General features: G+C 36.5%; 1 protein-coding gene and 1 pseudogene across 8 annotated transcripts in view; one reads left to right on the forward strand and one right to left on the reverse strand.

Moving 5' to 3' along the window:
* LRBA (LPS responsive beige-like anchor protein) overlaps positions 1-26,709 on the reverse strand; it is a 722,446-nt gene that overhangs the window by 647,786 nt on the left and 47,951 nt on the right. The window lies entirely within an intron of this gene.
* Positions 2,711-4,071, forward strand: LOC111090109 (annotated as a pseudogene).

Here is a 26,709-nt window from a genome sequence, read left to right on the forward strand (position 1 = left end):
TTTACTTGACAATGGAATCTTTTTTCTTTTTGTCTTTTTTCTGATAAGAGCTTTTCTTTTTTTTTTTTTTTTTTAAGGTTTTATTTATTTATTCATGAGAGACACAGAGAGAGGCAGAGAAATAGGCAAAGGGAGAAGCACGCTCCCTGCAGGGAGCCCAATATGGAACTCGATCGGATCTGGGCCGAAGGCACTAAACTACTGAGCCACCCAAGTGTCCCGAGGTAAGAGCTTTTCAAATGACAATCTTCTAAAGCTTTTTTGAGAAACACTGGATAATGTAATATAATTGTGTTCTTGAAGATAATATGAATATAATAGAATTATCTATGTTTTAGGCAAACATTTGATAGGTCTTTCAAATTTTCAAGTGAATGGTTTAAAGCAACCTATTTGTTTTTCATAAGTTCCTTTCTATGATTCACAGAATATAATTATTAGTCAAGGAAACAGACATCTTAAGATTACTTTAGGGGAAAAGAAAGTATGAACAATCAAAAGTAATCAAACTGTCTTGTCCCTTTCTCTACAATCCAGTCTACAAGTCCAGTAAGAAAGATGTCCTCCCGCAATTAATTAGGGCTGTGCAATGTGCCAAGAGAGTTCAGCCGGATAACATGTAACATTCAAGGCTCGGTCATTAAGAATTTAATGGCTTCCCCTGTATTACTCATTCTAAGAAAAAAATTCAGTCACCATGTCATGAAGATATTTAAGCAGCTATGTAAAAAGGCCCATTTGGAGAGGAACTGAGGTTTCCTGTCAATAGCTTACACCAACTTGCCAATCATGTAAGAAGCTTGGAAGCAGGTCTTCCAGCCCCATTTAGCCTTCAGATGACTGCAACCTTAGCCAACATCTGAAATGCGACCTCATGGGAGGTCCTAAGCCAGAACTGTCCATCCAATTTGCTCTCAAGTTCCTGACTCACAGAAGCTGTGAACTGATATTTATTACTACTTAAGCGGGCAGCCCTGGTGGCTCAGCAGTTTAGTGCCGCCTTCGGCCCAGGGCGGGATCCTGGAGACCCAGGATCGAGTCTCATGTTGGGCTCCCTGCATGGAGCATGCTTCTCCCTCTGCCTGTGTCTCTGCCTCTCTCTCTCTCTCTCTCTCTCTCTGTCATGAATAAATAAAAATAAGAGCTTTTTAAAACACAAACAAAAATTACTGAATTTAATCTTGAGATAACCCCGTCCTAAATTTTACACAACTGAATTTTTAGACTCCACCTGTCCTATTATGGCAGAGTTTTACTGTATATAAGTAATAAATAACAAAATACAGAATAGTAAGAGATTAGCTTACTTTATAATTCAAGATCATTCCTAACATTGAGCAAACACAGTAAGGCTTTACCTTACTGTGAAGAAGGTAAGAAAAGAAAGTAAGTTCAATATGTTGATGGCAACATAACCATCAGTCTTTACAACAACCTTTTATTCAAAGTTAGCCAATATAATATCTTACTCCTCAGTCAATATCAGCTGAAAGAGAAGCTTACCAATATGCATTCAGTAACCACAAGAGCAATGTACTATTCCACACTGCCAGAAAGTATTCTCTGAATTAAATACAAAATGTACAAAAATTCACTGAAATGTTCAATAAGAAATTTTCAATAAAATTTAAATTTTCTATAAAGTTTTACAAGTATTCTCTTATCTCCAAAATTCCTTCAAAGATAGTGATATTTGGTTTCACCCTCATAAGGATTTTCCCAATCAGCCAAAGGTCTATTTTATATACCCGTAACATACACATATCATATTTATGCATTACGTATGACAGAATGTCCACAGAAAAAGCCTGAGGAATATACATTAGACTATTAGTGGTGATTATCTTGGAAGACAGGGCTACAAAAGATTTTACTTTCAAAATCATACATTATATACGTTTATAACACATTTCCATGTTTCAAAGTAAATATATATTTTCTTTAAATTGAAGGGGGGAAAAATAAGAAATTTTAATCCTCTCAGTATGCACTGGAATATCAGACATGAAAAAATAATGCTTCTTAGTTTATACATTACTCACAGAAATCAAATTGTATGCAATTGATGTATCCCATCATAACTGAGGAAAGAAAGCTACACAATAAGGATGTAAAACAGAAAACAGATATACAGTATCAAGTATCACCAATGACAGATAAGTAAAATATTATTTACCTTTTAATGTAAGTAAAATATTATTTACTTACATTACTTACATTACTTACATTACTTACATTTACTTTTAATGTGATGTCTTAATTTTAATGAGAGTAAAATACTTTCATGGGTCACTCCCAAACTATATTTGTTCAAGATCCTTAACCATAAACAATTAAACCTTTAGAGTTTTCAGAAACATAGTTCCTCTTAGGAGAACAGTGGTTAAAGAGCATATCCTCTGGAGCAAGACTGGATTTGACTTCTGATTCTACCAAATACCAAGTGTAAGGCCAAGGGCAGGATAGTCCCCTCTCTATGGCTCACTTCCTCATCTGTAGAACTAGGGTGAAAATGGCACCCATCTCCTAAAGTTGTTGTGATGATTAAATGAACTACTATATATCTCAATTAATCCATATCCTCTGAGATGAGGATATAAGAACTTCCTTTCACCTGCTATTAAAATTCTCACTTCAAGAACAGTATCTTCAAGTTCGAGCCCTAGCAGGAGCGAAGAACATACCCAAGAGAGCTCTGAGAAGTCCCACCATGGCGCTGCCCACGCAGTTACCATCGCACACTGTGAGGGGGTGCAGCTACGGCTGCTGGCCCATCATTATGACCTTAACCAAGGCAGCAAGGCCACTGCCCCCACCTTCTGCTGTGCAGACACCAAGCCAGACACCTCCAGGAAGTGCACAGGGAGCAGAGGAGGAGCCTACATGGACTCACATCCTCATGCGCCTGTGGGAAGGGACAGCAAAATTATCACAAAGAAGGCTTTGGGAACATTAGATAGTTCAGTATAAAAACAGATATGGTTTCAACAGGAATGACACTGAGGAAGATGGATTTGTTCACCAGATTGTCATAAAGAAGTACCTTCGTGGGCAGCCAGGGGTGGCTCAGTGGTTTAGCGCTGCTTTCAGCCCAGGGTGTGACCCTGGAGACCCGGGACAGAATCCCATGTCAGGCTCCCTGCATGGAGCCTGCTTCTCCCTCTTCCTGTGTCTGTGCTTCTCTATGTCTTTCATGAATAAATAAATCAAGTCTTAAAAAAAGTAATAAGTACCTTCCCAGTGTAGGAGATGGAGAGACTGTGGAGTCTGATGTTGAAGGAGGAAAGGAGGTGGAGGCAGCAAATGTCACAGGCTCTGGTAGAGCTACAGTGCAAGGCAGTAAATATGCAGCAACCATAACCATTATCCACACTATCCTTCACAGGGGTCCTCCCAGCAATTACCCAGAGAATGACCAAAACTGTGAGAGTGAGGACAGCTGGGAGAGTGCTCCCGAAGGCCAGGCCCCAATGAACCAGCCCTGTCGCTAGCAACGGTTCCCACTAACTACATGTGGAGACCCGACGGGGGCCAACCACAGTCTTCCAACCCTCCTGTGCAGGGAGAAGTGTTAGAGGGAGCTGACCAGCAGGGTGCAAAACAAGGTTGACCAGTGAGACAGAATACATATCGGGATTAAATACCATAATCCTGCTGGGGTCCTCTTCCCCAAAGACAGCCTAGAGAACGTGGCAATGAAGAAGATACGGAAAATCAAGGAGATGAGACCCAAAGTCAGCAGCCATCTCAACATCAGTACCTCTGCAATTTCAATAACCCACACAGATACCCAGAAAACCCTAACCACCACCATGGCAGAGACAAAAGCAGCCTATCCACCAGCTGAGAATTCATCTGCTCTTGAGGTTGAGCAGGCCTGAGTTGAGTAAATGGTGGCTTACCATCTATACTATTATCCGGTTCAGTCCTCCAACAAAAAGAAATGAATATGAAGTTCCTGAAGAAATGAACAAAAGATTGGAGCTGAAGACCTTAAGTACATGCTTTTTGCCCAGTGGCTAGACAAACAGAACGAACTACATTACGCAGCATGGAGTTTTTATTATTTTTATCTAAAGATGTGCCTTCTTTGTAATGATAAACATGTTTAAAAAGCGGGGGGGGGGGGGACACAGCCCAGGTGGCTCAGTGGTTTAGCACTGCCTTCGGCCCAGGGCAAGATCTTGGAGACCCAGGATCGAGTCCCATGTCGGGCTCCCTGCATGAAGCCTGCTTCTCCCTCTGGCCTGTGCCTCTGCCTCTCTCTCTCTCTCTCTCTATGTGTGTCTTTCATGATTAAATAAATAAAATCTTAAAAAAAAAAAAAAAAAGACCTAGTTTTTCTCGATATACCCTTAGAGGTTTTTAAATTGTTTCACATATGGTCAAGTTGAGATTTTTAAGAACCTCATTTTTAATTTGTAATAAAACTGTACAACTTGATTTTTTTCAGAAGAGTCGACAAAGGGCAAGCAGCTTAAATTAATGTCTTAAATTAATAATAATAATAATAATAATAATAATAATAGTATTTTCATCTGGTAGCTATAGGAAAGCTGTCCTCTTCTGGTCCTTCTTCCTAGGTGAACTGTCAACACACTACTAATACACAAATTAAAAAAAGCATACACTTAAAATATTACCCTTCTGTAATACACCAAACTAACATCAAAGTAAGCTAAAAATGACACCTCTTTCTGTTGTAATTTTATCATTGTAATTTCTAAGTCCCTTCTTCATTAGGTGATATCATCCATTCTGAAATCTTGATCCACAAAAAGTTTTACATTCCAGGTTTTTTTTTCCTTTTTTTTTTTTTTTTTTATAAAACTGGGTTTGTTTGTTTTTTTAAGTTTTTTTTTATTTATTTATTCATAGAGACAGAGAGAGAGAGAGAGAGAGGCAGAGACACAGGCAGAGGGAGAAGCAGGCATCATACAGAGAGCCTGACGTGGGACTCGATCCAGGGTCTCCAGGATCACGCCCTGGGCTACAGGCGGTGCTAAACCGCTGCGCCACGGGGGCTGCCCCAGGTTTTTTTTTTTTTCCTATCATTTTAAACTACATGACTATATTCCTTAAAACTCTTCAATACCAAACAATATATAACCTCATTCCTCAATGTCTCATTATAACTCTCTCATACAATCATCCCTTTACTGTTATTAATTTAACTGACACACTACCTCTACTGACTACAATCACCATTACATTATACTCCATGACCCTTTCCCAATACCTTAGATATACCTCCAAGGTATACAAATGACCTACAATCTTCACCTTTCAGAAGAGTGCTTAACTGAAACCTGACGCACCGCGGAGGGTACAACCATACAACCTCTCTCCTTTTAAAGTTACTAGTTCTTTAACCCTCCACTGGACAAAACAATGAAAAGTAGGGTTGAGATTCTCCTAATTTTGTTTCTGCTTCCAGACCATTTACTCTTCCACCCTTGTGAGAAAGCTCATTATCTTTGGGGGTTCACACAATCAATCCAACCTTACCACCCTGAATCACTGAATCACTCCTTATCAATGTATCTTAACTGACTCCCCTTTACTCATTAAAGAGTCTGGGATCTCAGTCACAATTTTCCACTTCTTCTCATCTATTATAATCTTGCTAAATTTCAGTTTCCATACAGATGATGTATCTAATGCCTGAAATATGGTTTCTAATACCTAGATTTCCTAAATCCAATTACTTTCAACCTTACCCTACTCACTAGGACTACACCTTAAATCATGAAATTATCTTACCTGAAAAACTGAAAATGTCAACAACCTACTCTAAACATAATTCTTATAACTTCAAGCTATCTCATCATTCTATTTCTGCAATACCTGCTCTTTCACATCAGAAAGACTTCCAGATACTACTATAGCTCAACTTAGTTTTAAACTCACATATCCCACTGCTTATAGACATCCACACATATTGCCTCAAAATAAACATGGCCAAAGCATAACTGATTGTCTTTTCCCTAATCCTGCTATGATTGCTGCCCTAGTTGGTAATCCTACCCACATGGTAGAAACTATATCATCTTCAACTCTGCTCCTCCTACATACAATGTTCAATTAATTCAATGCTGCTAATTCTATCTCCTAAAATTTCTTAAGTTTGTCCCTCTTCCCCTTTCCTACCTTCACTAAACTAGCTGAGAACTCCTTTATTACACACAACTGTCAGTATACTTGATCTACTGGATTATAGGTCCATAAAATACAGAAGACTTCCCACATGGCTATCAACACTGTTCACCTTGTAGGAAAGCAGAAGAGAAATCAGCTATGTAGAGAAAGAGACAGAAGACAAAACAAAGTTTAAAAAGATAAGGAAAAAATAAGGACTGTATTTTTAATTCTATACATGTATACAATAACATGTATGTATGTATATAAAACTATGCATGTAACTCTACATATAAAAAAAATTTGTAACCAAAAGTAAATTTAGTCTAAGCTGAGGGTATTTGTATATCCTGTTTGCTCTATTCTTTACTATAAATCTTCTTTAAGCACTAAAAAAAAAAAAAGACCTCTTATTAAATTTAATTACCCTTTTTTAACCTAAGAGCAAGTAATAAGGTCAATATTGTTGTGTATTCTTCTTTTAAGCCTCTATTTTTTAATTTATTTTTTTAGTAATATTGACACTCAACATGGGACTTGATTTCACAACCCCAAGAGCAAGAGTGGTATGCTTCACTGATCCAGCTAAGTGCCCACCTTAAGCCTCCACTTATTAATCATATTAAGAGAACCGATCAGACTACTTCAGCCAATTATGCAACAACACATCCAATAGTCCCTGTGAAAGAATGGTACTTTGTATAATCCCATCCAAGTCAAACCAATTTGCAAGTCGGGAGGAAACAACATACTATAGCCCCTCTGAAAAATTCAAACTACACATAAAGGCTTGAAGTAAAGAATCCTGTTTAACTTCACTTGACCCATATGACCAGAGAATTCTTTCCCTACATAAACTTAGAATTTGTATTTTGTAGAATATTTTTTGGGAAACAGAGTACATGTTATCAAACAATAATAACTGTAGTACATTAAATATGATCTCGACTCAGGCTAGACATACTAAACCCTAACAGCTGAGACTTTTACCAGCAGCATTCTACCTCTATGACCTCATAGCTCCATCTTGTCTAATTTTTTGAAGGAGAGGTGTCCTTTGTCTATTACACTCAATTGGCTCAAAAATGCTTAAATACAAAACACTAAAAATCCTTATTATAATAACCCAAGTCATTTGTAAGAGCCACCAAATGTAATATGCACTCACACATCTTTCCAGCTCTTCTTCCCGGACTTCAGTTAATTATAAGTTTACTACTTTTACCATGTCAAGATTAATAACATACATTTTTCCAATTAAGATCTTTGAACACTGGGGTGCCTGGGTGGCTCAGTCAGTTAAGCGTCTGCCTTTGGCTTAGGTCATGACCCCAGGGTCCTGGGATTGAGCCCCATGTCCCTCAGGCTCCTTGCTCAGCAGGGAGCCTGCTTCTCCGTCTCCCTCTGTACCTCCCCTGCTTGCACAAGGCGCACTTGGCTCTGCATGTTCTCTCTCTCTCTCTCTCAAATAATCCTTTTTTAAAAAACATAAATAAATTTAAAAAAAGAAAGTACCCAAAGCAGAAATACAAATCAAAACCACAATGAGATACCACCTTATACCTTGTCAGAACGGCTAAAATTAACAACTCTGGAAAACAACAGATGTTCAAGAGGATGTGGAGAAAGGAGAACCCTCTTACACTGTTGGTGGGAATGCAAACTGGTGAGCTATTCTGGAAAACAGTATGGAGGTTCCTCAAAAAGTTAAAAGTAGAACTACCCTATAACCCAGCAACTGCACTATTAGATATTCATCCCAAGGATAAAAAAATGCTGATTTGAAGGGGCACATGCACCACAATGTTTATAACATCATATCAACAATAAACAAATTAGGGAAAGACCCCAAATGTCCACTGACTGGTGAATAGATAAACAAGATGTGGTAACACACACACACACACACACATTACTTGGTAATTAAAAAGAATGAAATCTTGCCGGGGCACCTGAGTGGTTGAGTATCTGCCTTTGGCTCCCTCTGCCTAGGAAGAAGGGAAGAAAGGGAAGAAAGGGAAGAAAGAAAGGGAAGAAAGGGAAGAAAGAAAGGAAGAAAGGAAGAAAGGAAGAAAGGAAGAAAGAAAAGAAAGAAAAGAAAGAAAAGAAAGAAAGAAAGAAAAGAAAGAAAAGAAAGAAAAGAAAGAAAGAAAGAAGAAAGAAAGAAAGAAAGAAAGAAAGAAAAGAAATCTTGCCATTCGCAACAAAGTGGATGGAACAGAGTGTATTAGGCTAAAGCAAAATAGGTCAGAGAAAAACAAATAATGATTTCACTCATGGAATTTAAGAAACAAAACAGATGAACATAGGGGAAAGGAAGGAAAAATAAAAAACAGAGAAGAGCAAACATAAGAGAGTTAATGATAGAGAACAACTAAGGGTTGCTGGAGGGGAAGTGAGTAGACGGATGTAAATGGGTAAATGGGTGATGGGCATTAAAGAGGGCACTTGCTGGGATGAGCACTGGGTGTTGTACATAAATGAAGAATCATTAAATTCTACTCCTGAAACCAATACTACACTATAGGTTAACTAACTTGAATTTAATTTAAAAAAATAAGTAAACAAAAATAAAGTGTCCAAAGCTTATTTCCTGTAGGGGTGTGTGTGTGTGTGTGTGTGTGTGTGTGTGTGTGTATGTATGTATGTATGTATACATCAGTATGTGTCTGTACACATCAGTGTCTTCCACCCAAACTCATATGATCTTTCCTGTGGGGCTCTCCTCCACCTTGAGGAAAGTATCATTATGTTATAAAAATAAATGTCTCTCCCTCACTAACTGACAGAACAAGTAAATAGAAAATCAGCAAGAATTAGAAGAACTCGACATCATTAACCAATAAGAACTGACACTTAAAGAAGACTCAAAGATGTCTGGATGGCTTAGTCAGTTAAGTGTCTGGTTTCGGCTCAGGTTATGATCCTAGGGTCCTGGATTGGAACCCTGCATAAGATTCTCTGCTTAGCAGGGAGCCTGCTTCTCCCTCTGCCCCTCCACCACTTGTGCTCATCTACTCTCTCTTTCTCTCTCAAATAAATAAAAAATAAAAAATCTTTAAATAAAAAAAAAAGAAGACTCAAACCAACAATGGCAAAATACATATTGTTTTCAAGTACCCATGAAATATATGCCAAAACAGACTACATCCTGGGACATTCACACAAATTTCTATAAATTTAAAGGAATCGAAATCATTACAGTGGGTTCTCTGACTACAGTAGAATAAAACTAGAAACCAGTAACAGAATGATAAAGATATCAAGAAAAAAATCTCCAAACATTTGGAAACTAAAATATACATTCTAAATTGATGGGTCAAAGGGGGATCCCTGGGTGGCTCAGCGGTTTGGTGCCTGCCGTTGGCCCAGAGCGCGATCCTGGAGTCCCGGGATTGAGTCCCATGTCAGGCTCCTGGCATGGAGCCTGCTTCTCCCTCTGCCTGTGTCTCTGCCTCTCTCTCTCTCTCTCTCTATCATAAATAAATAAATAAATCTTTAAAAAATAAATAAAATAAAATAAAATAAAATAAATAAAATAAAATAAATAAAATAAAATAAATAAAATAAAATAAAATAAAATAAAATAAAATAAAATAAAATAAAATAAAAATAAATTGATGGGTCAAAAAGCCAAGTCTCCAGGAAATTAAAAACAAATATCAAGAACTGAATTAAAATAAAAGAACAAAAGACGTACCTGGCTGGCTCAGTTGGTAGAGCATGAGACTCTTGATCTCAGATCATAAAATCAAGCCACTTTGGGCTTAGAGCCTACTTAAACACATAAATGAATAAAAATACAATGTATCAAAATCTGTGGGCCATAGCTAAAGCAATAATGAAAGAGAAACTGACAGTACTAAAAGTATATATTAGAAAAATAGAAGTTTCAAATCAATAATCTAAACTTTCCTTTTAAGACTGTAATAGAAGATGGGGTGCCTGGTGGCTCAGTCAGTTAGGTATCTGACTCTTGATCTCAACTCAGGTCTTGATCTCAGGGTTGTGAGTTCAAGTCTCACATTGGGTTCCACATGAGGCATGGAGCCTACTTAAAAATAAGAAAAAATTAACCTAATAGAAGATTAAAATACATCTAAAGCAAGCAGAAGGAAGGAAATAATAAATACAAGAGAAGTTAATGAAACTGAAAGAAAAAAATAGAAAAAAATCAATGAAATAAAGAACTAGTTTTTTGAAAAAAATCATTAAAATTGAGAAAATTTAGGAGAACTGAAAAATAACATGGAAAAAAGGCACAAATTACCAGTATCAGATATGAAATGGGAAATATCACAACAGATCCTACAGATGAATAACTGAATACTACAAACAACTTACAACACATAATTTAACAATACAGATAAGCCAATTCCTCAAAAACCACAAGCTACCACACTTACTCAATATGAAATAGATGATTTAAATATTGTTATAACTATTAAGGAAATTAAATTCATAATTTTAAAACTCTCAAAAAATAATTCTCAGGGTTCATATTGTTTTACTACAGAATTCTATCAAATCTTTAAAATTAACACTAATTTTACAGTCCTCAATTCATTTCATAAAGCTACTATAACTGATACTAAACCAAAGACAGTAAAACAAATATACTATATACCAATATCCCTTATGAATATAAATGCAAAAATCCTTTAAATAACAGCAAATAGAATTCAATAATACGTAAGAACTAAATGCCATGACAAAATGGATTTTATTCCAGGGATACAATGTTATTTCAGTATCCAAAAACCAATCAATGTAACCCACCTTATTCATAGGCTAAAGGAGAAAAAACACATGATAATATCAATTGATGCCAAAAAAATAAAAAAAAAAAAGCATTCGACCAAAATTCAACACCAACTCAAAAAAAAAAAAAAAAAAAACACCTCTCAAAAGAATAGGAGAGGGAAACTTCTTAAAGTTTATAAAGAGTATCTACATAAAATCCACAACATAATAATTTACAATAGAAAACTGAATGCTTTACCCTTACATCAGGAATGTAAGGGATCCCTGGGTGGCGCAGCGGTTTGGCGCCTGCCTTTGGCCCAGGGCGCGATCCTGGAGACCCGGGATCGAATCCCACATCAGGCTCCCGGTGCATGGAGCCTGCTTCTCCCTCTGCCTGTGTCTCTGCCTCCCTCTCTCTCTCTCTCTGTGACTATCATAAATAAATAAAAATTAAAAAAAAAAAAAAAAAAAGGAATGTAAACTCTCACCACTCCTGACACAGTGCTGGAAATTCCAACCAACACCATAATCGGCAAGAAGAGAAAATTCATGTAGATTAGGAAGGAAGAAACAAACTGCCTCTATTTACAAGGAACATGATTATATAGAAATCCAAAGACACTTAACAAAAAACCTTCTAGAACTAATAACTGAGTTCAGCAAGGTCACAGGTTAGAACCTATAAAAAAAATCAGTCATTAAAAAAATCATCTGTATTCATTTCTATTTACTAACTGTTAATATGTGGACAATGAAATTAAAAATACAGTATTATTTATAATCACTTAAAAAACTTTGAAATACTTAGATGTATTTCTACCAAATCTACCAAAACATGTGCAGGACTTGGATGCTGAAAACAACAAAATGACTATTTAAAAAACTAAAAGAAAACCTAAATAAATGTAGAGACATAATGTGTTCATCATATAGATACCAATTCTCCCCAAACTGATAGATAGAATACAACTATCATAAACTCAGCAAGATTTTTGCATATATAGAAAGATTATTCTAAAATCGATATTGAAAAGCAAAGGAACTAGGATAGCAAAAACAATCTTGAAAAAAATAAAGTGGGAAAATCAGTTTACCCAATTTCAAGACCTATATTGCTACAGTAGCTAACACTATGAGGTAGTACCAGAGAAACAAACACATAAATCAATACAACAGGATAGACAACCCAAGTAGACCAACACAGATATGCTCAACTGAGTTCTAACAAAGGTACAAAAGCAATTCAATGGAGGAATTTCAATAAAGAGTGCTAGTAATCAGATATCCATAAATGAACAAATGAACCATCACCTAAGTAGCATACCTTACACAAAAAACGAATATAAATTGTAGATTTAAAGGTAAAAAATAAAACTTTTAGAAAAACACACAGGAGAAAATCTTCAGGATTTTAAACTAGGCAAAGAGTCCTTACACTTGACATCAAAACCAAAGTCCATAAAAGGAAAAACCAATAAACTGGACTTTATCAAACCTTTGATTTCCAAAAGATCCTAATAAGAGGATGAAATGACAAGCTAAAAACTAGAAGAAAATTTTTTAAAGTACATATATGACAAAAGACAATATCCAAATTAAATAAAGAACTCTCAATTTTCAACTGCCAAAAAAATCTAATCAGATTAGAATAAAATATCCATATGTCAAAAGGCAACACAAGTTTTACCTAAAACTCATACAAGACAAGTAAACACATGAAAATACATTCAATGTCATTAACTATTAGAGAAATGCAAAATAAAACCACAATGTCATTAGACACACAATACAAAATAGATACACATCTATCATAATGTCCAAAATTTTAAAAAGTGACAAAACCAAATACTAGCAAGGATGCTGAGAAACTGAATCACTCATATGTTGCTGGTAGGAATCTAAGATGGCAGAGTCACTGTGGAAAAAAGAGTAGCAGTTTCTCTAAAAAAGACTAAATAAAAAACTACTCTACCTTCTGACAAATACACATCTTGCATTTTCCCCCAAAAATGAAAACTTATTCACACAAAAACCTGTACCCAAATGTTTACAGCAACTTAATTCATCATAGCCAAAATAAAGGAGAACAAATCAGATGTCCTATAAAGAGGTACATGGTTAAACTAACTGGTATATTCACACCATGGAATACTACTCAACAATAAAAAAGGAAAAAAAAACATTGATAATACACAATCTAGATGAATCTCCAGAGAACTGTGCTGAAAACACAAGAAATAAAAATAGTAAATTATTCCATTTATATAATATTTTTGAACAGACAAAATTATATAACTAGAAAACTGGTGTTTACCATGAGTTAAAGAAAAGTGCAGCAGGAGGAAAACAGATGTGACTATAAAAGGACAACAGGACAGATCTTTATGTGATGGAAATCAATGTACATTGATTGTATTGATGTTAATATTGTACTATAATTATGTAAGATTTTCCCACTGGGGAAAAGACCATAAAGGGTACAAGGGATCTCTCTATATTATTTCTTACAACTACATATGAATCTACAATTATCTCAAAATAAAAAGTTCAATTAAAAAAAATAAGTAACTCATGTAAGGTGTAACATAGGATTAATTGTTTCCATTGAAATGAAAAATATATTAACCTAGATGAAGCTCTCACTAGCAGGAAAGGAGAGACAAACTAAAGAGCAAAAAAACTGAAGAAACTGGTGAGCACTAACTCTGAAGCCATGTAAGACATCAGTCCCAGTTTCTTTAACAAAACAAAAAAGAACATGTGTATGTTTAATCACTTGTCCTACATCTAAAAAATGTCTGCCATATAATATACCAAAAGATGATTAAGCATGTATTAATATCACAGAGTTTAACTATATATCCTATTGACTCAGATCAAATACTAACATTATAGAATATGCAAATTTGAACCTTCAAACAGGAAATGAAATTTTCTAAATCCATTACATAACTTCAGATTCATGTGTGCACTGAAAGCTAATAAATCATTTAAACCCTCATACATAGAACCTTTTTAAATTTGCATTTATCCACAGTAAATACTGCCATGTTCTTTAATAGCTTGCTAGTTCAATCTAGCAAACTAGTGATTTATAGGAATGACATATTTTAAAAATCAGAAATCTGTCACTATGTGACAACCAGTCCAAAGTCCACTGAACTTACATTACTCAAAATCAACACATCATAGGATACAATATAGCAAAATGTCAAGCATTCAATAATCTAATCAATTACTTCAGTATTTGAGTCTGATTATATGTAAAACTGTTTAAAACTATAACATCACATATACTTTAAGATCCCTTATTAATCTAATAAGCCAGCTCTATTATGTTACCATTCTCTCAATGTTTTCAAGCTTTTTAAAAAGACAAGTACCATGATTTCATTTATATGTGGAATCTAAACAACAAAACAAATGAACAAAAAACAGAAACAGACTCATAGAACAAACTGGTGGTTGCAGGGTAGGCAGTTGGGGGAAATAGGTGAAGGAAATTAAAAGGTACAAACTTCCATATATAAAATAAATAAGCCGCAGGGATGAAAAATACAGCATAGTGGAATAAAGTCAATAATACTGTAATAATGTTGTATGGTGACAGAAAGTAACTATACTTTTTTTTTTTTTTGAGATTTTACTTATTTATTCATGAGAGACAGAGAGGGGGGGGGAGGGGGGCACAGACAGACACAGACAGAGGAAGAACCAGGCCCCATGCAGGGAGCCTGATGTGGGACTCAATCCCAGGTCTCCAGGATCAGGCCCTGGGCTGAAGGTGGCGCTAAACTGCTGAGCCACCCGGGCTGCCCAAGAGTAACTATACTTTTCTGTTGAGTCCTGCATAATATATAAAACTGACAAATCACTATGTTGTGCAACCTAAAACAAAACTCTGTACATCAACTGTACTTCGATAACAAAAGTTTTAAAGAAAATACTTTTATAATTTGAAGTCCTTTATAACTACAAGTCGTATTTTGAAGCATAGCAAAATTTACAATATGTAAAAGAAATATTCATATTACTTTTTTCCACAAAAGATGAACTTTTAAATCTTTCTAATAATTTCATACCAATATTCTTAAGTAGGAAAATTCATCAGGGGCACCACCTAGATGGCTCAGCTGTTGAGCTTCAGAGTCTTGGTTTTGGCTCAGACCATGATCTAGGTCTTGAGATTGGGCCCCAAGTCATGCTCCAGGCTCAGTGGGAAGTCAACTTGAAGATTCTCTCCCTCTGTCCCTCCTCCAACTTGCACGTGCATACAAAAAATCAGATATGAAAACATAATCAGAATCATCAGATATCCTCCTGGCAATGAGGTTACAAGTACCTCACAGCTAGGCCATAGAGAGGACACTTAACTCAGGCACATACGGTTCTCCAGTCTCCTGGTCAGAGTGATTAATCCAGGGGTGAAAATGTGACTAACTCAGGCCAATCAAAATAATTACCAAAAAAAATTTTTTCACTAAGGAGGGCACTTGATGGGATGAGCACTGCTTGTTATACTATATGCTGGCAAACTGAATCTAAATTAAAGAAATATTTTAAAAAGCAAAAAAAAAAGAAAAGAAAAATTTTAAGAGAGGGAGGAGGAGGGTGGGGAAGGGGCAGAGGAAGAGAGAAACAATCTTAAGCAGGCTCCACGCTGGGCCTCAGCATGGCTCAGTGCTCAATCTCATGACCTGAGCAGAAAAAAAAGAGTTGGACACTTAAGCCACTAAGCCACCCAGGCACCCCAAGATTTTTTTTAATCGGGACATGAAAAGATGGGCCTTTGCACTTTGGGGTCAAAAGCTGTAGAGATATTTAAATTGGCAGCTTCCAACAGACATCCTCCCTGCCATGTATACAGAGAAAGTCCCTGCACCATGACTGAAGAAAGAATATTCTGGTGGCATCAACTCCACAGTTCTAGCACCTGGTTCCTGAGCCCCCCTGGTTCTCACAGCTACATTAAATGATCTATTCTGGTTAACAGTGAAAAGCTGAAAGCTTTTCCTCTAAAATCAGGAACAAGACAAGGGTATCAGCTCTTGTCACTTTTAAAAAATATCAGAAGGCCTAACCAGAACAATTAAGCATATACATAAATAGAAGGCATCCAAGTTGGAAAGGAAAAACTAATCTATTAGATGACAGAATCCTACAGAAAATACCATAGACTCCACCAAAAACTGTTAAAACTAAGAAATGAATTTGTTAGTTGCAAGAAATGAAATCAATATTCAAAAAATAAGTTGCATTTCTAAATACTGACAAAGAGCTATCTTATAAAGACATTAAATAAGCAATTTCATTCATAATAGAAAGAAAAAGTATAAAATAATTTTAAGAGTAAATTTAACCAAGAAGGTAAAAGATCTATACAAGAAAAACATAAAATACTGATGAAAGAAATCAAGGGTGCAAATGAATGGAAAGACATCCTAAGTTCATTGCTTGGAAGAATTAACATTATACGCAATTGATGTTATAGTCCCACTTCTTTATTTTTTCTTTCGTTGCCTATGCTTTCAGTGTTAGATCCAAAATATCATTGCTGAGACCATTATATCAAGGAGTTTTCCTTGAAAATATACACTTAAAAAGAGGAAAAACATGCAGATATTTTCTATTTGCCAAAAAAAAACTAAAGAAAATTTGGAAAGACATATGAGGTGCCAATAATAGTTATTTTTCAGGTTTTCTTTAGCAGTGGCTGAATTAAATTGGGGGAAGATGATTTGGCAGGGAAACGGTGTACTGAAACCACAGGGGACAGAGGTAGGGGAGAAACGTCATTGTATTCAATTTTTTTGAACTCAATGTATTATCTATAAAATATTAAAGACTAAAAAAATGGTCATTATATTTGATGGCCCAGGAAATACTAGAAAAATACCATCCCACAGATTACTAAATGCTGGCTCAGATACTACAGCCAACTAACATGTTGGTATCAATAAAGATGATCTTTAAGGGGCAACTGAGTGGTGCAGTCAGTTGAGCATATGACTCTTGGTTTCAGCTCAGGTAGTGCCCTCGGGTCCTGAAATTGAGCCCCACTGCAGGATTCTGGGCTCAGCATGGAGTCTGCTTGGGACTCTCCCTCTCCCTTTGCCCCTCTCTCTCTCTCTAAAATAAATAAATCTTAAAAAAAAAAAAAAAGATGATCTTTAATATATGATCCACCCTCATTTTCTTTTTCTGTCTCAGTATTATGTGGAATGTTCTACTTCCAAAGAAAGAGAAAAACAAAGTGCAGATTGTGGTGGAAGCTTGGAAGGGAAGGAGAATTTAATGCATCAGCTCTACTTACAAAACAAATGTACTAAAAGCAAAATATCCAAGTGATAGTTTTGTAGCTTACTTTCCTATGTACTAAGCCTTTCCTGCTTACTCTTATGTTGATATTTCAGTCTTAATCATTCATATTGACTAAATGGCAAATCAAGATTTTTCCATATAGTTTAACATATTATAAAACCAGAAAGGTAAACAGCGCTAGAAGATGAAGTATTTAACAAGTGTTAACAAATTTTCCCAACCAAAAGCATACTAAAGGCAATGAACCTGTATTTCCCAAGACATCTACTACTGTATCTATCAGCAAACAGAAGGTACAAAGAATAGGGTTAAAATGATATGGCTTTGGTGAGAATTAATATTTAAATGACTTCCTCAGTATCTTGCCATCAGAAATGCCAGGCTGAGGCCAGAGACAAGCTCATGGCCTTGAAATCTAAACATCACAGAAATATAAGCCTTCATCTAGTTGTTATTTAAGATCTACTATTCACTTTTAAAATATCAACCACATACTGATTTTTAATAAAAGCCTAATTTAATTTGGATGAATAGGTGTTAAAGTCAGTAATACATTATGTACATGAAAAAATTCTCTCACCAAAAAAGAACTCCAATTTAGTTCAAAATTCATATCAAGATTCTCAAGAGCATTTTAACCATGTAATAACCCCTGTAAAAAAATCATCATAACTCTTCATCATTTAGAGAATATATTTCCAATCACTTGGCCTGTGCTGCAACATCTCAAAAAGCCTCACCCATTTTGTTCCCATACAATGTTACTAGTCAATCCAGTCCAGACTACTTAGTTATAACAAGAAGAAGCTTTAAAATTCTACTTCCTTGCCTTTGCTTTCCCTTCCTAAAATTCAATTCTCACCTCTAAAAAAAGATGTTTCCAGATAAAACCAAAAAGAAAGTAATGTTTCCTCACTCTGAACTGTTAAAGCCTTGATACTTGTTAAACTCTCAACTGACTTGACACAGTCCTGGTAGGGATGTCAATAGTGGTGCCTATTTTCAGAGTGGCATGAGACACAGGTTAGACAATCATAATATCACATACCATCAGATATACTATTTCAGTGGTAGGGTGGTGATGTAAGGCAGGCCAATCGAGTTCTGCAAGGGTCTGAGCTTCTTTATGTTATCTCTGAACAATTCTTCTTTCTACCTCATCCAAACTATGCTAATTTCCCCCAACTCAATATGACACAAATTTGATAAAGTTCAATAATTCCAACAGGAGGAGTATCTGGCACAAGGGTGACAACCCAGAAATATACTTGGTTCCTCATAACTTACTAAAATCTATAGTTAAAGATAGTCAAAGAACTAGCAGAATGCTTTTAGTTTAGGGGCACCTTGGTGGCATAGTTGGTTAAGTGTTAGACTCCTGGTACTGGCTCAGGTTGTGATCTCAGGGTTGTAAGACCAGAGACCTCACTCACCCCTCTGCCTACACTGCATTCAGTGCGGGGTCTGCTTAAGACTCTCCCTCTCCCTCTGCCAGACCCCAACCCCACACCAACCCCACATACTGGAGGGAGGGAGGGAAAAAGAGAACAAGCAGGAGGAGCAGAAGGTGAGGGAAAGAGAATCTCAAGCAAACTCCCAGCTGAGCACAGAGTCTGAGACAGGGCTCGATCTCAAGAACTCTGGATCACAACCTGAGCCAAAACCAAGAGTCTCATGCTTAACCAACTGTGCCACCCAGGCACCCCAAAAAATAAATCTTAAAAAAAAAGAAAGCATTCAGTTTAGAGTACCTACATGACAAAATACCATTCTCTTCCTAATTATAAAATAAGCCAAAATTTATTTAGCAAACAGCTACAGCAACTGAAAAATTAAGAGCTCTAATTTCATCTACCATTTCACAGGTGTTACTGGACTGGTCAAAAGAGTTATGGGGAAAGAATATACATGTTATAAAAAAACAAATCAATATACTAAAGGTTAGCCCACAAACAGACTGGAAAGAATATATAAATGTGATTAAGTTAAGATGAAAACAGATTTATACCATGATAATTACTGACAAAATAATTAGAAGTTTACAGCACAACATATGTATAGATTCTCTTATAAGCATCTTATAAAACGTCAATACTATAAAAATGAAACAAATCAGCACCACCTCATGGGCATTTGAAATATTATGTATAAAACCAGCCTGTCCAATAGCTTTTTAAAAAAAAAGCAAGGCTACTTAGTAAAACTTGATTATAAAACTTCCTTTTAAAACTTCAGATTTTGTACACATATTCTAAAAAGTTAGCCAATGGGGATGCCTGGGTGGCTTAGTGGTTGAATGTCTGCCTTTGGCTCAGGCCGTGATCCTGGGGTCCTAGGATGGAGTCTCACATCAGGCTCCCCACAGGGAGCCTGCTTCTCCCTCCGCCTGTGTCTCTGCCTCTCTGTGTCTCTCATGAATAAATAAATAAAATATTTAAAAAAATAAAAAGTTAGCCAATGGTTTAAATAAAAATATATTTAAGTCAGTGTTCAAATAGCTTCAATAAATATTAGGATAGGGGCTAAAAAGTGATTATCCATGAGAAATATAAACACTGTAGAAGAGTTAAATAGAAGAAAAGACCCAAACTGGATAAAAAATAAAATATTTCACTATTTGGGACGCCTGGATGGCTCAGCAGTTAAGCATCTGCCTTCGGCTCAGGTCCTGATCCCGGGATCCAGGATCGAGTCCCACAACGGGCTCCTTGTGGGGAGCCTGCTTCTCCCTGTCTCTGCCTCTCTCTCTCTCTCTCTCTCTCTCTCTCTGTGTGTGTGTCCCTCATGAATAAATAAATAAAATATTTTTAAAAAATATGTCACTATTTAACAAAGTGAACCAAATTCGGTAACTCTGAATGTAAGGATAAAATTATCCTTCCTTTTACTTAATAACAAATTTCCTGTTTAAAAAAAAAAAAAAAACAGAAGAAATACAAAAAAGAAAAAAATCCCATTTCCTCTAACATTGCATGTTTATAAATAAAAAGCTTTCCTGTTCAAAGAAAACAAGTACTTTAAGAATAAAGCAATTTTCTCTAGCTTCTTTGGCTCATGTACAATAAAAGTTCATTTTCTAAAAGCAATCCAGTGAAAGATACTAATTTGACTAGCTGAGACCAAACAATGCAGTAATTTCCTACTTGAAATTTCATCCAATAGCAATACACCCTCACTGAAGTGCTTCAGTGTCACATTCTCTCTTGGTTTACATTACATGGCCTCACTTTCTGTAAATTAATAGTTTGGACAAGTATCTTTTTATAGTGTTAAATGTAGCAAACTTAGAGGACAAAAATTGTAATTTTAAAAAGTGTATCAACAATTGATCTTGTTATCAAGACTAATCATTTTGTTCTACATTAATACTTCAAAAGAAGCAAAATGTATAAAATCAATACTTTTTATAATATAGCATAAAAACTTCTAATAATTCTGTTCTCATAGCTATGTGATGAAACACAAGATAAAAAGATGTCTGAATGAAAATTTGCATCAATCTTTTGCCAAGTAAGCTATTAATCAATTCCCTTTAAAGAAACCAATTTACCATTCTGAAACGTGGAAACCAAGTAAAGAATCAGGCATTTATCCTCTTTTCCTAGAGTGGAGATAACCCAACTGTTAATTTCATAAAGTTCCTCATTATAGAAAATTCTAGCTAATGAACGCAGAAAATGATAGATCTAAAACACCATCATTTGGAACCCCGATGTAATAATGGATTTAAGGAATGGTTATTAATGACTGCTGAAGTGATTCAGTGAAAGGTAAAGGTTCAAGGGAACTTGCAAACAGATAGCTCAAACTAACAAGACATAAACCCACTGGACTCATCTCACGCCCACTGATCTTAATATCACAGAAAAAGACACACTATACACTTCATGTGTTGCTCCCTGGTGGGATATAATATTAAGCACAAAGCCTGCCTATAAAGGATTTTCACAACAAAAAAGTTGAATCTGAATCTAATCAAGCCATGGTCAGTTTACAGAAAATAATTCAGACTGTGGAAAATTCTACAGAAAAAAAGAATTACCTAATTTTATAGGAAAAAAAAAAAAAGGATGGCAAGAAAAAAGGGAGGTGAGAATATACAGATTGAAAAATATTTAAAAGATACATATACCAAATACCAAATAACCTATATACTTTATATTATGTTTAAAAAAAATAGAACATGAGGGAATTATGAACATAGAATATTAACTACATTTAGGAATTGTTATGAATTGTTTTTAAGAATGATAATGGTACTGTGGTTTGATTATTTTTAATAGTCTATCATTTAAAGATATACACTAAATTATTTACAAATTAAAAAGGGGAGAAAAGAGGTGCTTGGCTGGCTCAGTTAGTAGAGCATGCGATTCTTGATCTCACGGTTGTGAATTCAAGCCCCACATTGGATGTAAAGGTTACTTAAAAATTTCTTTAAAAAGAAATTAAAAAGGGAAAAGTCCTGCATTATTGAACTGGATATGGTTATACATGTTTTAATTAGGACATTTAGACATTAAAACCAGATAATGAAATCAACTAAAGCCCTTGTATTTATCATTTTTAAGTTAACATAAAAGGGATTTATTATTATCCATACAATCCTAAAATTAATTTTAAAACTTCATTATCTAAAATGAGAGTACAAACTATATTTATACTGCCACACAGAAATTTGACAACTTTGACCCATCTTCAATAGCTCTTAATTTAAAATTAACCAGAAATGCTTTTAAGCATCAGCAATGTAGAAAAGCAGAATACAAAATGGATAACTCCAAACTAATAGATCACTCCATATTAATCTATTAACAAGCATTAATCAAGCAGCAACTATGAACAACATCAAATATAAGATGCACTCATTGGCTAGAGATATTATTCATGTTCAGTGGGCAAAATTAACAATGAGATAAATGCAAAGTACTACCAAGAAAACTTCATAGAACCAAAAGCATACACCTTACTGCTCATAATAAAGCAGTAGCATGAATTTTAAGTGTCTTGAGTACCAGCCTGAAAAAGCTGAAAACAACTATGTATTCATCTTCCTGAATGTAATAGATGATCAAAATGTATATATGTATACAATGGTACAATAATATTGATATTCCACCATGCAAGTAGGTATTAATACAAACAACCCTTCTGGAATGAAATGTGGCTATAAAAGCCTCTGAAGCCTTAATGAAACATTCATACCACTTGATCTAGCAACTGAACCTCTAAAAATCTATCCTAATAAGCCAAAATATTTAATATATTTAAATATTTATATAAAACACTTTATATAGCACCACTGCACCATCTACCCCTATATTTTCCTTCATCTTCTCATTAATACTAGGCCAGATATATGTGTAAGATATCATGACAAAGAAACCCAACTCCTACAGGACACTCACCATCAAGTTCAGAAACAAACAAGCCCTGACATAGGTTTTAGTCTGTCCTTGTGGGTGCCAGCTTGTACTTCATGGGCTCCAGCTTATTCTTGCTCTCCTACACTTTATATCCATCTTCCCTTCCTGACCCTTGCCTCATGAACTTCAAACTCCAGAATCAGACATAAGGACAGCCTTATAGAGACTGTTAAACCAGCTCCTGCAATTATGTACAGTAAAATCTCTTCAACAAATCCACACCTTGAAGGTATTTGTGGGTGAAGCTTTTGTTTAGTGGCATGAACCTCAAGAAGATCAACGGGAAATCCACAAAGTTATTTTAAAAGGTTTATGTGCAGCAGAAACATTGCCAGGCTGGATTGAGAAAACTAGCAACCAGAGAGATGAGGAAAACCTTCGGGCCTCCAGATTTCTACTGGCAGGAAGCAAGCCGAAACTTCTGCTCAGCTATCTAGATATGCCATCTCTCTGTAAAAGGGAACTTGATTCAGATGGCATAACAAAGAACTTACAGCGCAAACCAAGAGCCAAGGAAAATTATTCTAAGAGAGAAACCAAACCAAGGAACAACAAGCACCCAGCTGGATTTCAGAACTACTATAGACAAGTGGGTCCCTTGTGTGTTCCATTCTTTTTAAAACAGGAACATGGGGATCCCTGGGTGGCTCAGCGGTTTGGCGCCTGCCTTTGGCCCAGGGCGCGATCCTGGAGTCCCGGGATCGAGTCCCACGTCGGGCTCCTGGCATGGAGCCTGCTTCTCCCTCCTCCTGTGTCTCTGCCTCTCTCTCTCACTCTCTCTCTCTCTGTATATCATAAATAAATAAATAAATCTTTAAAAAAATAAATAAAATAAAAATAAAAATAAAACAGGAACATGTATGACAGTTATTTTGCTATGGACCAATGCTACTACACCATTACACGTTAGAATAAGGGGCAGATAATTCATCTCTAGTTTTACCCATCTAAAGAGGTACAGGAGGGGCACCTGGTCAGCTCAGCCGGAAGAGCATGTGACTCTTGACCTTGGGGTCATGAGTTCAAGCCTCATGATGGATGTAGAGATTATTTTTAAAAATTAACTTTAAAAAAATAAAAAGTAAAGAGCTAGAGGAACAGGTCCCCAAACAACTTTCCTTAAAAAACTATACCAAAGGAATCTGAACTAGAAGATAAGATTCTGGACTTTGTTGAGATTCTGTAGTAGTATGAGAGATTATGTATTCTTTTAAGCCTCTAAATTTTGGGTTAATTTGTTAAGCAGCACAAATTTGTTAAATATATTGTTAGGTTTAAAAAACTGTAACACATCTCTAATGGCCGTGACACAATAACTGATACTGGATTTAACCTCTCACTAACTAAACAAAATACCTAAAGCAGCTATTTTCAGACACTTGAAAAACAGAAGAAACTGAGGTGTGATCCATGGGAGAAGCAAAACAAATGTAGTTAAGACTGCCCCCAACTTTGTGCCTAGAGGTACTTTTTAAACTACCATGGAGAGAAAGAGAACCACGGCAGAACACAATCATCTCAAAAAAATGGAAAAAGACAGCAGTATCACTGAGTTGAAGAAACAAGAGATTCATGAGCTGAGTAAACACAGATGAGATTTCAGGGAGACTGAGGTGGCCAGATTTCAAGGAGCAGTGTACCAAGAGAGGTTACCAGAGAAATTGCTCCAGAAATCTAAACAGTGGTCCCTTGAGTATCTAGATAAAAACCAAGCTTCACAGACATAGAGTGAAACTCAGAACACCACCAAGAGAACTACTGGGAAGCTATAAGCTGAAAAACTCTCACAAATCACATAGAGCTGGAAGAAGTTTGAATTATATCCAAAGTAGAAAGATCCTGAACATGTAAGGCTTTGAGAAGATGCTCTTCCAAAAGGATCACAAGCCATATAGCAGTATAGCTAAACTAATCCTAGAGTAAAGGCTACTCTATCACAGCAATGTTTAAAAACAAGACTTGACTGCCTTGAAAGACTAGCATAGCAGAGCAATGGACAGGGCTAACTACAGATTAAAAAATCCTGTCTCACAAGTCAGACAAACGAGCAACAGATTGCAAAGGGATAGAGGAGTCATGTAGAGGAGAAACACTCTTTGATCCCATATAAGTCGCAGACTCATTCCTAAGCTATGCACATGACAGATCCATGTCTGTCAAACCAACAAAGAAAAAGCTCTGAGAATTTAATCAAACAATTCTCAAACAACCCACTGACTGGCATATGCTCAGGATAGGCCCAAAGAAGCAAGGCCAAGGTCTTAAAAAGTTAACTGATATTAAAACCACTACATACAAGATCAGGATTAAGACAGTAGAGTAGGAAGGTCCTGAACTCACCTCCTACCACAGACTCATTAAGGCTGTATCTACATATAGAGCAACTCTGAGAATGATCTGAAGACTAGCAGCATATGTCTTCCACAGCTTTAGACATAAAGAAAAAGCCACATCAAGAAGAGCAGATGGGGCAGAGATGCATTCTGATTGGGACTCACAATGGTAGCACAGCAACTCATGTGTGCAAGGGATATCAAAGTCACAGAAGTACTCCCTGAGGAAGAGTTCAAATCCTACATGGAGCAGCTGCCCCACATACACCTGCATCAAGGAGATGAACCCCTGTAATGTCTCACTTCGAAAATCAGCAGAGCTGATTCGAAATCAGCAGAACTCCAGGAGCTTTGAAAGTCAATAGGACTTAACTTCGAGAGAGCAGGAGGGCTACTGGAAAGCCGGACTCTACTTTTAAGGGACCTGCAAACAAACTCACTTACTCCAAGAGGCAGCACAGATGCAGCAGTCTGAGAGGCACCTGAGCTATACTTTTAAAAACTTACTAATTCAAGGGCATGTGCCCGGGAAGAAGAATCTGTAGGAACTTAGTCCAGGAAGGGAAGCGCTAACCAGCTCAATTTTTCTTGCCATCCTTCTGCATGGCGGCAGAACACTGGCAGGTGCCAGTTTTGACACTTTCCACTTACCTTGCTAGCATAGCTTGCCCTACCTAGCATTCTCCCGTGGACCCTTCCAAAATGCCAGCCCTCGCAGGCACCCCTCAAAAATGGCTCCTACCAACCACACCGGGATGGCAGCCTCAACCAAAACTAGCACACCACCAAAGAAGCTCCACCTCAGCACACCCAGCTGAGAACCTCGGCAGGGACTAACACCCCTCCAAAGCAGCTCCTATGGGGGAGGAGGTAAGGGAGAGATGGATCCCGATCCCTGACTCTCAGTATGCCCATTACAATCACACCTAAACTTGACAGCCAGCCACACCAGGAGCTATCCCCTTCCACCAGTGTACTTACAGCAGTCATAAGCTCAGACACAATAGGAGGACACAGGCAGCCCACACAGGGTACAGTCCTGAAGTGCTTGGTTCTAGTGACCAGGGGGGACTATGCTTCTATACAAGATGCCCTCAACATAAGGTCAGTCCTTCCACACCAGGACACACAGTTGACCAACCCAATACACAGAAACAAACAGAGAGAGTCAAGCAAACTGAGGAGACAGAAGAGTATGTTCCAAGCAAGAAAACAAAACAAAACCTAAGAAAACTAACTAAACAAAATAGATATAACTAATCTACCCAATAAAGAGTTCAAAGTAATGGTCACAAGGATGCTTGTTAAGCTCAAGAGGAGAATGGATAAATACAGTGAGACCTTCAACAAAGACATAGAAAATATTAAAAAGAACCAATGAGAGCTGAAGAATACAATAACTGAAATAAGAAATAGACAAGAGGGAACCAACAGATTTCAGAATGCAGAAGAATGGATTACCAATAAAGAAGACAGAGTAGTAGAAATCTTCCCACATGAAGAGGAAGAAAAAAGGCATAGTTTAAGGGAACTCTGGAACAATATCAAACAGACTGACATTCACATTATATGAGTCCCACATGGAGAAGAGAGGGCAAAAAGCACATAAAACTTATTTGAAGAAGTAAAAGCTGAAGACTTCCCTAAGGGGAAGGACACCAGATCCAGGAAGCATGGAAAGCCCCAAGAAGATGAACCCTAAAAAGGGATGAACCCAAAAAGGTCATACCAAGACACATAATAAT

The sequence above is a fragment of the Canis lupus genome, chromosome 15, assembly GCF_011100685.1.
Source record: "Canis lupus familiaris isolate Mischka breed German Shepherd chromosome 15, alternate assembly UU_Cfam_GSD_1.0, whole genome shotgun sequence".
NCBI lineage: Eukaryota > Metazoa > Chordata > Mammalia > Carnivora > Canidae > Canis > Canis lupus.